This window comes from Myotis myotis, unplaced genomic scaffold (assembly GCF_014108235.1).
Source record: "Myotis myotis isolate mMyoMyo1 unplaced genomic scaffold, mMyoMyo1.p scaffold_m19_p_5, whole genome shotgun sequence".
Taxonomy (NCBI): Eukaryota; Metazoa; Chordata; class Mammalia; order Chiroptera; family Vespertilionidae; genus Myotis; species Myotis myotis.
The window spans coordinates 32,705,837-32,718,119 of record NW_023416357.1 but is presented as its reverse complement, the minus strand read 5'-3'; the positions used below and the strand labels follow the sequence as shown (position 1 = coordinate 32,718,119).

At 40.9% G+C, this 12,283-nt stretch overlaps 1 protein-coding gene across 12 annotated transcripts in view; it reads right to left on the bottom strand.

The window, feature by feature from the left end:
- The window catches only part of IPO11 (importin 11), a 162,215-nt gene extending 154,423 nt beyond the window's left edge, over nucleotides 1-7,792 (bottom strand). For 8 of the 12 annotated variants that reach the window (XM_036308390.1, XM_036308398.1, XM_036308391.1 and 5 more), the window contains exon 1: nucleotides 7,602-7,789. The gene's annotated coding sequence lies outside the window, so the exon portion shown is untranslated. Of the gene's footprint in view, nucleotides 1-7,601 lie in introns of all 12 variants that reach the window. The other 4 variants (XM_036308396.1, XM_036308393.1, XM_036308397.1 and 1 more) reach the window with 3 other exon arrangements.
- Between the last annotated feature and the right edge of the window lie 4,491 nt (nucleotides 7,793-12,283).

Genomic DNA, 12,283 nt, shown 5'->3' with positions numbered 1-12,283 from the left:
CCAAAGAGTATATTCCAAGCATCCTTTTCCCTTCAAGGACAGGGAAAGAGGAGGACAATGGAATTCTTAGTGACCAGTTGGCCAGGAAGACCATCTAGAAATATAGCAAGGGTTTTCAGGGTTCAATAAGTTAGGTCAATAAATGCTGTGAAATAGCTTCTTTGGAAAAGAAACAAATGGGAACCTAAAGAATAAATTAATACAAAAAAATATGGAATTAAAAATATGAAAATGAAAACCTCACCATAAAGCAAAACATGACAAGCAAAAAACTTCCTTACAGCACTGTCTCTACTTCTATAGTTAAATACTGAATCATTAAAAGTACTCTCTATAAAAACACAAAGTGAGCTGAAGACCTGAATGTGTTTTGAGCTTTACACAAACTAATTATAACAGAATTTAAGAAAATGTGATAATGTAAGCAATGTTTTAGCATAAAGAAGACTGAGAAAATGGAATAAGAACAGGCAGAGTAGCCCTAACAGGTTTGGCTCAGTGGATAGAGCACTGGCCTGTGGACTGAAGGGTCCCAGGTTCGATTCTGGTCAAGGGAATGTATCTTGGTTGCAGGCACATCCCCAGTAGGGGGCGTGCAGGAGGCAGCTGATCGATGTTTCTCTCTCATCGATGTTTCTAACTCTCTATCCCTCTCCCTTCCTCTCTGTAAAAAAATCAATAAAATGTTTTTTTTTAAAAAGAACAGGCAGAGTAATATGAGGAAAAAGATGACATCACCTGATGAGAAAAGAAGTGCAGTATTCCACTTTAAGAGAAGGATGAATATGGCCAAATATAAGCCATTGAGAATATGGACATTTATAACTTAAAAGAGCTCCAATTTTCCTCCAGGAAAGAACAGGTATTGGACAAATAAAAACTTGACAAGTAGCCTTTTAGTAAAATGTATAAGCAATGTTAATATTTACCATATACTACTTCTAGTAGAGCAGAGGGATTAGAGGAAGATGTCATTTTGTTTTTCAACGATAGTTAAATTCCTGCAAGTCAACTCGTGATCCACAGCCCAACTCTACAAAAAGAAGATTAGGGGGGAGAGAAACCAAGATGGCGGCATAGGTAAACACCGGAAATTGCTACCTCGCACAACCATTTCAAAAATACAACTAAAGGAGAGAACGGACATCATCCAGAACCACAGGAAGGCTGGCTGAGTGGAAATTCTACAACTAGAAGGAAAGAGAAAAGCACACTGAGAGTCAGAGGAGCTGCGGAAGTAAAGTGCAGAGGTACGGAGGCTCGAGCCCGCGGAAAGGGCTGGCAACTGAGGATGCCGGTGTCTTTTTCAATCGGGAGGGAAGCACAAGCCCCCGACTGCTCTGAACTCCAGTTCTGGGTGAGTCTCTGGAGACCCAAACTCATTTGGGGAGAAACTGGACTGTCTGGCATTGGTTGGAACTCGAGGGCGGCTTTCTCTCAGAGGTGCTTGCAGGGATTATGGGGACACTGAGACCCCGGGACCTCTTAGGGCAGGACTGAGGATCAGCCATAGCTGTCTGCTCCGCCCTGTTGATTCCCTGAGACCCCGCCCCACCCAAGCTGCTAGCAGAGGCTTTTGCATATGAATGGGCTGGCCCTTTGCAATCTAAAATTGCCTAACAAACTGCAGCTGGGTCAGACAGACACAGAACATCCAAAAGAAGGCTCAAGGCCCCACAGCAGCTTGCACTGCTTCACAGCTAGGTCTCATCTGGGCACCTCCAAATCCCAAACAAGGAAGGGGAAACTGCAGATCTCTTCGTAGCTCCTGCTGGGTAGCCTCAGGCAGAGGCTAAATTAGCACCTCCTTAGAGATCCAAGAGCCAGTGTACCCAGTGGTCAGAGTGGGACCATCCAGATTACAACTCCTCAGATCCATAAGGGACACACTCAGGGGGCAGACTCAGTGAGCACCAAAGCCCCACTGAAGCAAGTCTTGCCCCAGAAGGGTGTCTTCAGCACAGAAGTTCTCCCACCACAGACACAGCTGATTCTTACAGCCAATTGGCCTGGAGGTTAATTCCTCCCAGTGATACCTACAACAATCAAGGCTTAACTACAACAAGACTATGCACAAAGCCCACAAGGGGTGCACCAAGAGTGTCCACCTCAGGTAACTGGGGAGGCTGAGCCACTGGGCCCTATAGGACACCTAGCACACAAAGCCACTCTATCAACACAGGGAAGCATAAAAAAATGTGGAGACAAAGAAACAGGTCACAAATCACAGAAATGGAGGAAAGCAAACTACTGGATATAGAGTTCAAAACCATGGTTATAATGTTTTTCAAGAATTTTCTAGAAACCACCGATAAATTTAGTGAGACCCTTGAGGATATGAAAAAGGACCAACTAGAAATTAAGCATACACTGACTGAAATAAAGAATAATATACAGAGATCCAACAGCAGACAAGAGGATCCCAAGAATAAAGTCAGATTTGAAATACGAAGAAGCAAAAAATACCCAACCAGAAAAGCAAAATGAAAAAAGATTCCAAAAATATCAAGGTAGTGTAAGGAGCCTTGGGGACAACTTCAAGCATACCAACATCCGAATTATAGGAGTGCCAGAAGAAGTGAGCAAAATATTGAAAACCTATTTGAAGAAATAATGACAGAAAACTTCCCCTACCTGATGAAAGAAATAGACTTACAAGTCCAGGAAGCGCAGAGAACCCCAAACAAAAGGAATCCAAAGAGGACCACACCAAGACACATCATAATTAAAATGCCAAGAGCAAAAGACAGAGAATCTTAAAAGCAGCAAGAGAAAAAGAAAAAGTCAGTTACCTACAAGGGAGTACCCATATGACTGTCAGCTGATTTCTCAATAGAAACTATGCAGGCCAGAAGGGAGTGGCAAGAAATAGTCAAAGTGATGAATGCCAAGAACCTACAACCAAGCTTGCCCAGCAAAGCTATCATTCAGAAGTGAAGGTCAGATAAAGAGCTTCACAGATAAGAAAAGGCTAAAGGAGTTCATCACCACCAAACCAGTATTATATGAAATGCTGAAAGGTATCCTTTAAGAAGAGGAAGAAGAAAAAGGTAAAGATAAAAATTATGAACAACAGATATATATCTATCAACAAGTGAATCTAAAAATCAAGTGAATAAATAATCTGATGAACAGAATAAACTGGTGAATAGAATAGAATCAGAGGCATAGAAAGGGAGTGGACTGACAGTTCTCAGGGGGAAAGAGGTGTGGGGGGTGGGGGAAGAGACTGGAAAAAAATCGTATACCTATGGATGAGGACAGTGGGAGGATAAGGGTAGATGGTGGGGTGGGAACCGGGTGGAGGGAAGCTATAGGGGGAAAAAAGAGGAACAACTGTAATAATCTGAACAATAAAGATTTAATTTTTTAAAAAAAAGAAGAAGAAGATTAGGGGGTCCCAGATGGTGTGGCTCAGCGCTTGAACACTGACCTATGAACCAGGAGGTCAATTCCCAGCCAGGGCACATGCCCTGGTTGCAGTCTCTATCCTCAGTGGGGAGTGTACAGGAGGCAGCCAATCAATGATTCTCTCTGATCATTGATGTTTTTATTTCTGTCTCCCTCCCTTCCTCTCTGAAATCAATAAAAATATATTTTTAAAAAAGAATAGGAGGTCCTAGCAGGTTTGGCTCAGTGGATAGAGCATCGGCCTGCAGACTGAAGGGTCCCAGGTTCGATTCCAGTCAAGGGCACATGCCCGGGTTGCAGGCTCGATCCCCAGTGGTGTGTGTGCAGAAGGCAGCCAATCAATGATTCTCATCATTGATGTTTCTCTCTCTCCCTCTCTGAAATCAATAAAAATATATGTTAAAAAAAAAAAAAGAATAGCAGGCAGAAAACATATTGACATCAACTAGATCCTGTCCACATATACACATCTTTGATTGGTAGTTTCCAATTACTGGCCTTGTTCTGTCTTAGAAGAATCTCATTGTTTTGAGAGGTTAGCCTCAGGAGTCACTGCACTCATAAAAATTAATTCATTAAAACATGTATAGGCTGCATGTGCAGTAATGTCCCCACAATTACATACCATCTCTCCTACTGGGGATTGAGCTGCGACCCAGGCATGTCCCCTTGTTGGGAATCGAACCCAGGACCCTTCAGTCCACAGATCATAGTGTTGCAGAAACATAACAGCATTTTCAAAGGACAGATAGTCAAAAAGTCAAATGATTTAAAAGATTCCAGTACATTTCAAAACAAAGAGATCAATTAAATTCAGTGACTGAAGTGGATTACCAGACTTCAATATATGGAAGGAAAAAAGTAATAAGGAGGTGGAAAAAATGAATATAGGCAACTTTCAAGAAACGTAAAGAAATAATTACAGCCGAAACCGGTTTGGCTCAGTGGATAGAGCGTCGGCCTGCGGACTGAAAGGCCCCAGGTTCGATTCCGGTCAGGGGCATGTACCTGGGTTGCGGGCATATCCCCAGTGGGAGATGTGCGGGAGGCAGCTTATCGATGTTTCTCTCTCATCGATGTTTCTAGCTCTCTATCTCTCTCCCTTCCTCTCTGTAAAAAATCAATAAAATATATTTAAAAAAAAAAAAAGAAAAGAAATAATTACAGATGAAACTGAAGATGAATCTAGAGTGAGAATTTAAGATGAGTGTGTTTAAATCCTGATAAATTAGTGCCAACCCACAGCAAAAAAAGGGATTAACCAAGTGTTATGGATTATGTTCCTCAAAAATTGATATGTTGGAGCCCTCATCCCAGTATCTTCAAAATTAGAGATAAGGTTTTTGAAGAAGTGATTAAGTTAAAATCAGGCCATTATCCTCATTAAAATAAAAGATACCAGAGGTTCCAGTGCACGAAGGTATGATCAGGTAAAGAGGCAGAAAGAGGATTGCCATTGTGCATCAAGGAAAGAGGCCTCAGAGGAAACCAATCCCACTGGAATCTTTATCTTAGACTTCCAGGCTCCCAAACTGTAAGAAAATAAATTCCTGTTGTTTAAGTCACCCAATCCAAAGTATTTTGTTATGGCAGCCCTAGCAAACTGATACACTGAGGAAACCCTGTCACTGAGGAGAAAAACCTAAGAGCACAATTGAAGATGGACAGGTAGAGATAGACACATTTGAGGATGAAACAGGAAAAAAGCAATGAAGTTCCCACCAATGTCTTTCATTTCCTCTGTGAAGTAGAAAGCAATATTATCCAGGAAAGAGTAAGGAAGAAAGGAGATGGTGAGTTAATAACCACCAAAGGAAACCCAAGTAGTTATTAGAGACACACAGGATTACTGGACTGCCTGACCATTACTCAATAAAGGTTTGTTGTTGAGTGTATACCCTGCTGTCATTCATGAATGCTTTGGTTCAGTTTTAATAATCTGTCAAACAAAAAGCACTGGAATGAGTCAGAACCTGGGTTTTAAATCTAGATACGTGTGACCTTATGCAAGTCACTTACCCTTGCTAGGCCTTAGTTTCTTCAACCAGATACATGAGACTCAATCATCAGCAAAAGATCACCTCAAATCAAAATAAATGATGCTATAATTTTAATGCAGGTTTGTGCATAACCTCAGTCTTCTTTACCAAACTAGTGTGTCATATCATGTGGAGCACTTGTTAAAATGCAGATTCTGATTTAGTAAATCTGGGGTTAAGGCTGAGATTGTGCATTTCTTTTTTTAAAATATATTTTTATTGCTTTTAGAGAGGAAGGGAGAAGGAGAGAGAGAGAAACATCAATGATGAGAGTCACTGATCTGCTGCCTCCTCCATGCCCTCTACCAGGGACCTAGCCAGCAACCCAGGCATGGGCCCTTGACCGGAATCCAACCTGGGACCCTTCAGTCCACAGGCCGAGGCTCTATCCACTGAACCAAACCGGCTAGCGCGAGATGGTGCATTTCTAACAAATTCTCAGGTGAGGCCATATACCATGCGTTGAGTAGCAAGAGTGGAGAACACTGATCCAGCTCGAACTCTACAAAGCTTGTAATTGTGAGCTTATCTGTAATCAGCCTGCTATTACAAAACCAAACAAAGACACTTCAGACTCACACCTGCACTAAGTGTGTCTTGCTAGTCCCTGAAACACCTGATATTAACTGACAATCCCCATCTGGTGCAGATAGAAAAAGAAAGGAATGAATAATATTGCCAGCAATAACAAGAAATTAAGAGAAGCCCAAGATAAATACAAACACACACACACACACATATACATACATACACAAAACTCAAAGGTTAAAAATCTATCTAATCAAACATTATCTATCAAAATATGAATATTTTTATTTATGAAAAAATATGCGTATTTATCTCTGGAAGACTCTTTAGCATCTCATCCTACGAGCATTCTTTTGATTCTGGTTTAATCTGAATGCATATCCATTCAATATACGTATCACATAATCTAAGGATTTTTACATTAATTATAAAATAATCTTCACATGTTTGCTTAGAACCTCTAATCGTATTACCATACCTAAACCGGTTTTGGTGAGCATTCTCTTTTGCTATAGGAAGTCTAATTAGGACAGGGCAGGCCAGCTGCCCTAGAGCTGTAACATATTGCCACAATGCATTGCTATAATTAAACTGTTTCTACTATTCCCTGTGCTAGGTTGGGGGGGGGGGGAGATTCCACAATCCTATCACAATCAGTAAGGAGAGATTTTCATTGTAATTTCACAAAAAATCTTCCTCAATGACTAAAGATGTAAGAAAAGATATTGTGCAATGAATATCTTCCATTGTAGTCACTCTGTCCTTAATTTGAAACCTCTGTACTGAACAGAGGTTTGAAATAATGTGAAAATGGAGGAGTGACCTCCCTTATCCAAGAGAAAAAAAAAAGTATGGCTGTAAAACGCTCTTCCTTACTCCCTTCTGAAGAATAACCAAATTTCAAGGACTCTAGCGCACTACAACTGAGCTCCTTTAAACTGGGGTGAGGAGAGAATATGTCAAACAGCAATCTTGGCACCAGCGAACAACTCACCAGTCCTTGCTATTTGGTCAAGTCATTCTGAAATACTTCCCTCAATCACCATGTCATAAAAAAATAAATGCAGTGGGCCTCAAACAGATTTGCTGAATCACCAAGACCCCCAAATATAAAGCTGCCGAAATCGCTGGGCTTCAGCACTGGCGGCCATACCTCAGCAAGCAGGTCCTCTCCGAAAATGTGCAAACTTCCTTCACTTGTTCATTACAGGGTAGCAAGGGTCTAATGTTTAATTAAAGCTTTCCCAGCATTGCTATTAGCAGTAGTGGTTTTATACTAAAGACGATCAGGGTCTCTATCCCTCAAGGGCAAATGCACCACCCTGGCCCGCAACCGCAGCCACAATGGGCACCCCACGCTGTTCTCTCTGGGCACCCAGTGCCTGCCTTCCTGCACCCGATTCCTCCGTGACCATGCTTCCCGCTCCCGTCCGACTGGCACAGCCCCGAGCTCCCACGGGTTCCCAGGGTTACGCAAAGCACCAAGCCCGCAGGCCCTCGCCGCGCCAGGCTACCCCTCCTCTCCCGGTAGCCCCGCGGTCCTGCCGGGTCTCCCGGGCTCCGCTGCCCAGCCCACTCCTCCCTTCTACTCAGCGTTCTGGGGGCCTCCGGCGGGAGCCTCACCGGTTGGTTCGGTCCGGAGCAGCCCGGCTCTCCCGCTTTCACTTCCCAGCACGAAGCGGCGTCGGTTGGTCCGGCGCCCCACGCTCCCAGTCCCCACGCCGCCGCCTACTGATGCCGAAAGCCGCTTCTAGGAACGCGCCATGTTCGGCGTCGCAGCTACACGCGATGTGGACGCTCGAATACTGCGTCACACTCCCACGGCGCGTGGAGAAGGCCAAGCAAGGAGGCGATAGGACAGCGGAGGGAAGAAAGGGGCGGGGCTTTATCTTCGAAACCAAAGGCGCCGGTTGGCTAACTCAGCAGTGTGCGCCTGCGCAGTAGAGAGAGCGGGGAGCCGGGACTCAGCGGGATCTGGAACCAAAGGAATGATAGGTCCGGGTTGGCCCGACTCCGGGAAAAGTCGTTTCCTGGTTGACTGAACTTTAAAGCCGAACCATTTACCCTTCCCTCTTCTAGATATCAGCTGCTAAACGGCATTGTTTTACGGGTCCGTCTCTGCAAAGAAGAGTTATCAAAATAATCCTACTATCATCAGTCAACCCTCTCACGAATATTTATTTTTTAAGGTCCTACGCTTGGGCGCTCTATTCCAGAACAATAGCAAGGATGGAAAGATTAAAAAGGAAGTCCAGTTCTCCCTGCCTCTGCTACTGTCTACCTTAGTGACCTAAGTTTTCTTATCTTTAGAATGAAGTTGTGAGGAAATAGTTGTGTTTATAAAGATTAATGATAGTAGATAACATTTAATGAGCATTTAGTATTTGCCAGAAACAGTACTAAAATCTTTACATGATTTTAGTCCTGTTTTTAATCCTCAAGTCAACCCTATGAGGTGCTTTTTATCATGCCCATTTTACAGATAAAGAAACTAAAGCACAGAGAAGTCAAGTAACCTGCCTAAGGTCACACAGCTACCAGAAGTAAGACTCTGTTAAGATTTGAACCACACAATCATAGTTCTGCATTGTAAGGATATTCATCATACAGGACTGTTTTTAAAAGAAAATATAAGAAATTTACCTAAATGACCACCAAAAAATAAATGATAAATCATGATGTGTGCATATGTAATAAAATACAAATTGGCCACAAAAAAATTATGTGGACGTGTATTTGTTGACATGTTAACACATTCACAATGCATTGAGAAAAGAGTGGATTACATCCAGGATGGTCTCCTTTGTAGGAATAAATATATGCTAAAATGCTAACAGGATTTTATGATCAGTTGGATGATATTGTGGGGTTTCTTTTTTTGTGGGGGGGTTAGTGGTTTTGGGGGCTTAACTATCTTCAAAAGTAAAAAAGTACTTCTCAGATTTTAAGTATGCATAGAATCACATGGGGATCTTGTTAAAAAATATATCCTGATTTAGTTGGTCTGAGGTGGGGCTTGAAATTCTTCATTTATGAGTTTCCAGCTAATGTCAACACTGCTGGTTCATAGCAAGGCTATAAGGAATATGTGATAAAGAAAAATAGCCTAATTGGAACTAAAATGAAGAAATTGGCCTAGGACAATAAGTTTTTTCTATTTAGGATAATGGATCCTTTGGAAATCTAAAGAAAGCTGTAATTTAGAAAAATGCACATACACAAAATTTTGCCTACACAAACTTCAAGACCCCAAATTAAGAATCACTTGGAGGGTCTAGCTTCAGAAACTATGAATGTATAATCTAGTCACATACTATATACAAAACAAATGTGTACAGCTGCATTTCATTGTTATATTCTCATAATCTCAGGTTCTCTAGAGAAGACAAATATTTAAACATTTAAATTAAATCATAATTGGATCTGTGTTGAATATATTTGAAATATAAATGCAGTGCTTCCCTCCTCCCCCCGCCCAAAAAAAACAGTTGAGAACTAAAAAGAGAAAGCAGCAAGTTGGTGAAGCAAATGCTAAATTAAAGAAACATTGGCTTCCTTCACAAAAAAAAAACACACATTTTATTTTTATTTATTATGTTCTCTGGCACATTTAAAATGTTATCATTTCAAGCATGCTGTGAATGTAAATAAGCCTCTTCTTCTATCAAATAAAATGCTATTTTAATTCTATTTTAAGTTAAAATCATTTTATTAACAACAAAAAACTCTAAGAATGGCAATGCATCAATTGTGCACACCAAAATTGAAAAAAAAATTATTTTAATTAATAAAGGGTATAAACATGAGCCAGAGAAGCATGAAATTATTTTTTACAATTACTAAGCCATTCATAGCTGCAAAGATAACTAATGCATTTCAGCATAAATTTCCAATGCTTATTTCTTTATTACAGTTCATATCCCAGCATAACACAATTCACTAGGACTCATGGCTCCATGGTACATTCAATATTGTCTTATTTCTGAATGCTGTCTTGGCTAACAGAAAAAAAAAATAGATGAAAAATTTTGAAGATTTTTTAAATTGATTGTTAGAGAGAAGAAGGGAAAAGGAGAGAGAGAAACATCATGGATATAAGAGAGAAACATCAATAGGCTGCAACACCCAACCTACTGAGCCACACCAGGCAGGGCAAAATAGATGAAATTTGACCAGAATAATAAGTGATCCCAATTAATAGAATAATTTCCCTGTGTTGATGATGGTAGCTCTCCCCATCTTTTTTCATTTCTGTAGAAATTCATCAACTATTATCTTAGTGTAAAACAGTGGTTCTCAACCTGTGGGTCGCGACCCCTTTGGGAGTCGAATGACCCTTTCACAGGAGTCTCCTAAGACCATCAGAAAACACATATATAATTACATATTGTTTTGTGATTAATCACTATGCTTTAATTATGTTCAATTTGTAACAATGAAATTGGGGGTCACCACAACATGAGGAACTGTATTAAAGGGTAGCGGCATTAGGAAGGTTGAGAACCACTGATGTAAAAAGTAGTGAATGCCCCACCTTCCATGTGTGTCAGAAACTCCTAGAGGGTCTGTTAAAATGAATTTTCCAGGGCCCAATCCTACTCTGATCCAGAATGTTTTGGGTGGGCTTGGGAATGGGAACTTTCATTACATGCTATAATAGTTTGCTAGGGCTGCCATAACAAAATACCCCAGTCTGGGTGGCTTAAATAAGAAAAATTTATTTTTTCACAGTTCTGGAGGCTACAAGTCCATGATCAAGATGCCAGCAGGATTGGTTTCTCCTGAGACCGCTCTTCTAGCTTGCAGATGGTTGCCTTCTCCCAGTGCTCTAACATAGTCTTTCCGCTGTGCACACACCCCAGGTATCTCTGTCCAATCTTCCTTCTTTCACACAGACACCAGTCACATTGAATTAGGTCACACTGTGAAGGCCTTGTTTTAATTCAGTCGCCTTTTTATTTATTTATTTATTTATTTATTATTTTTAAAAAATATATTTTATTGATTTTTTACAGAGAGGAAGGGAGAGGGATAGAGAGTTAGAAACATCGATGAGAGAGAAATATCGATCAGTTGCCTCCTACACACCTCCTACTGGGGATGTGCCTGCAACCAAGGTACATGCCCTTGACTGTAATCGAACCTGGGACCCTTGAGTCCGCAGGCCGACGCTCTATCCACTGAGCCAAACCGGTTAGGGCTCCGTCGCCTTTTTAAAGGCCCTATCTCTAAATATACTCACATTTTGAGGCACTAGAGATTAAGGCTTCAACATATGAATTTTGTGTGTCCTACTGTTTCTGATATAGGTAGCTTAAGGCTTATAGCCAGACAAACACTAACTTAGTCTCTAGGTAAACTAAATGGGTATATTCACTTCAGTCATTTAGTTTATGTGGATTAAAATATGTGACCTCTTTCAAGAGAGTCTTGCTATTTTACTCCAAAAGAAAATTATCATTTGGTTTCCATCCTTATTGTCAACATAAAATAAGCCCTTCCAACCACCCTGTTGGTCTCTCTTCTGCTTTACATTTTTCTTTACACTTATCCCCACCTGACATAATGTCTGTTTTTTCCTCACTAGAATGTAAGCTCCACTTTATTTTGCTCATCACTGTACCTCCTGTGTGTAGAACAGTGACTGGGAAGACCAGAATGTCCTTAAGGTGATCTTGCATTCCATCTGTGATGGAAAAGGCAAGATCTTCAGCTGAGGAGCTGCAGAGGTGATAGGGAAGGAAGACTGAGAAGAATTAAGAAAACTTGAAGATCCAATATGGAGAATGACAGAGGAAGATTGGAGGGAATTCAAGAAGAGGGGTCTGGGCAGGGTTCAGAACCCAGCTAAATGTGGAGCCCATGAATGTCTATTTGCACTGCTGTGTGAATGAACTCCAGCAGTTCACATTTTAGCTCCTTCACAATAAGTTCCTATTTACCATACCTACTTATTCCTCACCTATACCAACCTTCTTTTTTTCCCTTAAACGACTTTATATCTTGGCGTTATTAGTACTGTTCCCTTTGAAGTCCCAAACTTTCCTTGGCTAACTTTTGTTTGTCCTTTAAAGACTCAGCTCAAATATCGTATTTTGAAAATGTTCCCTAATTTCTTCTAATATTAGCACAGTCTTTGGAATATAGACCTAGGCTCAAGAGGAGACTGTCATGTTTACTGTATGATCTTCTGCAACATATTAATCTCTTTTTTTCATTCAATTTCTTCATCTGTAAAATGGATATAATGATAAGATCTATTTCAGAGAACTGTTTGAAAATGTTGAATGAGTTCATGTAACTAA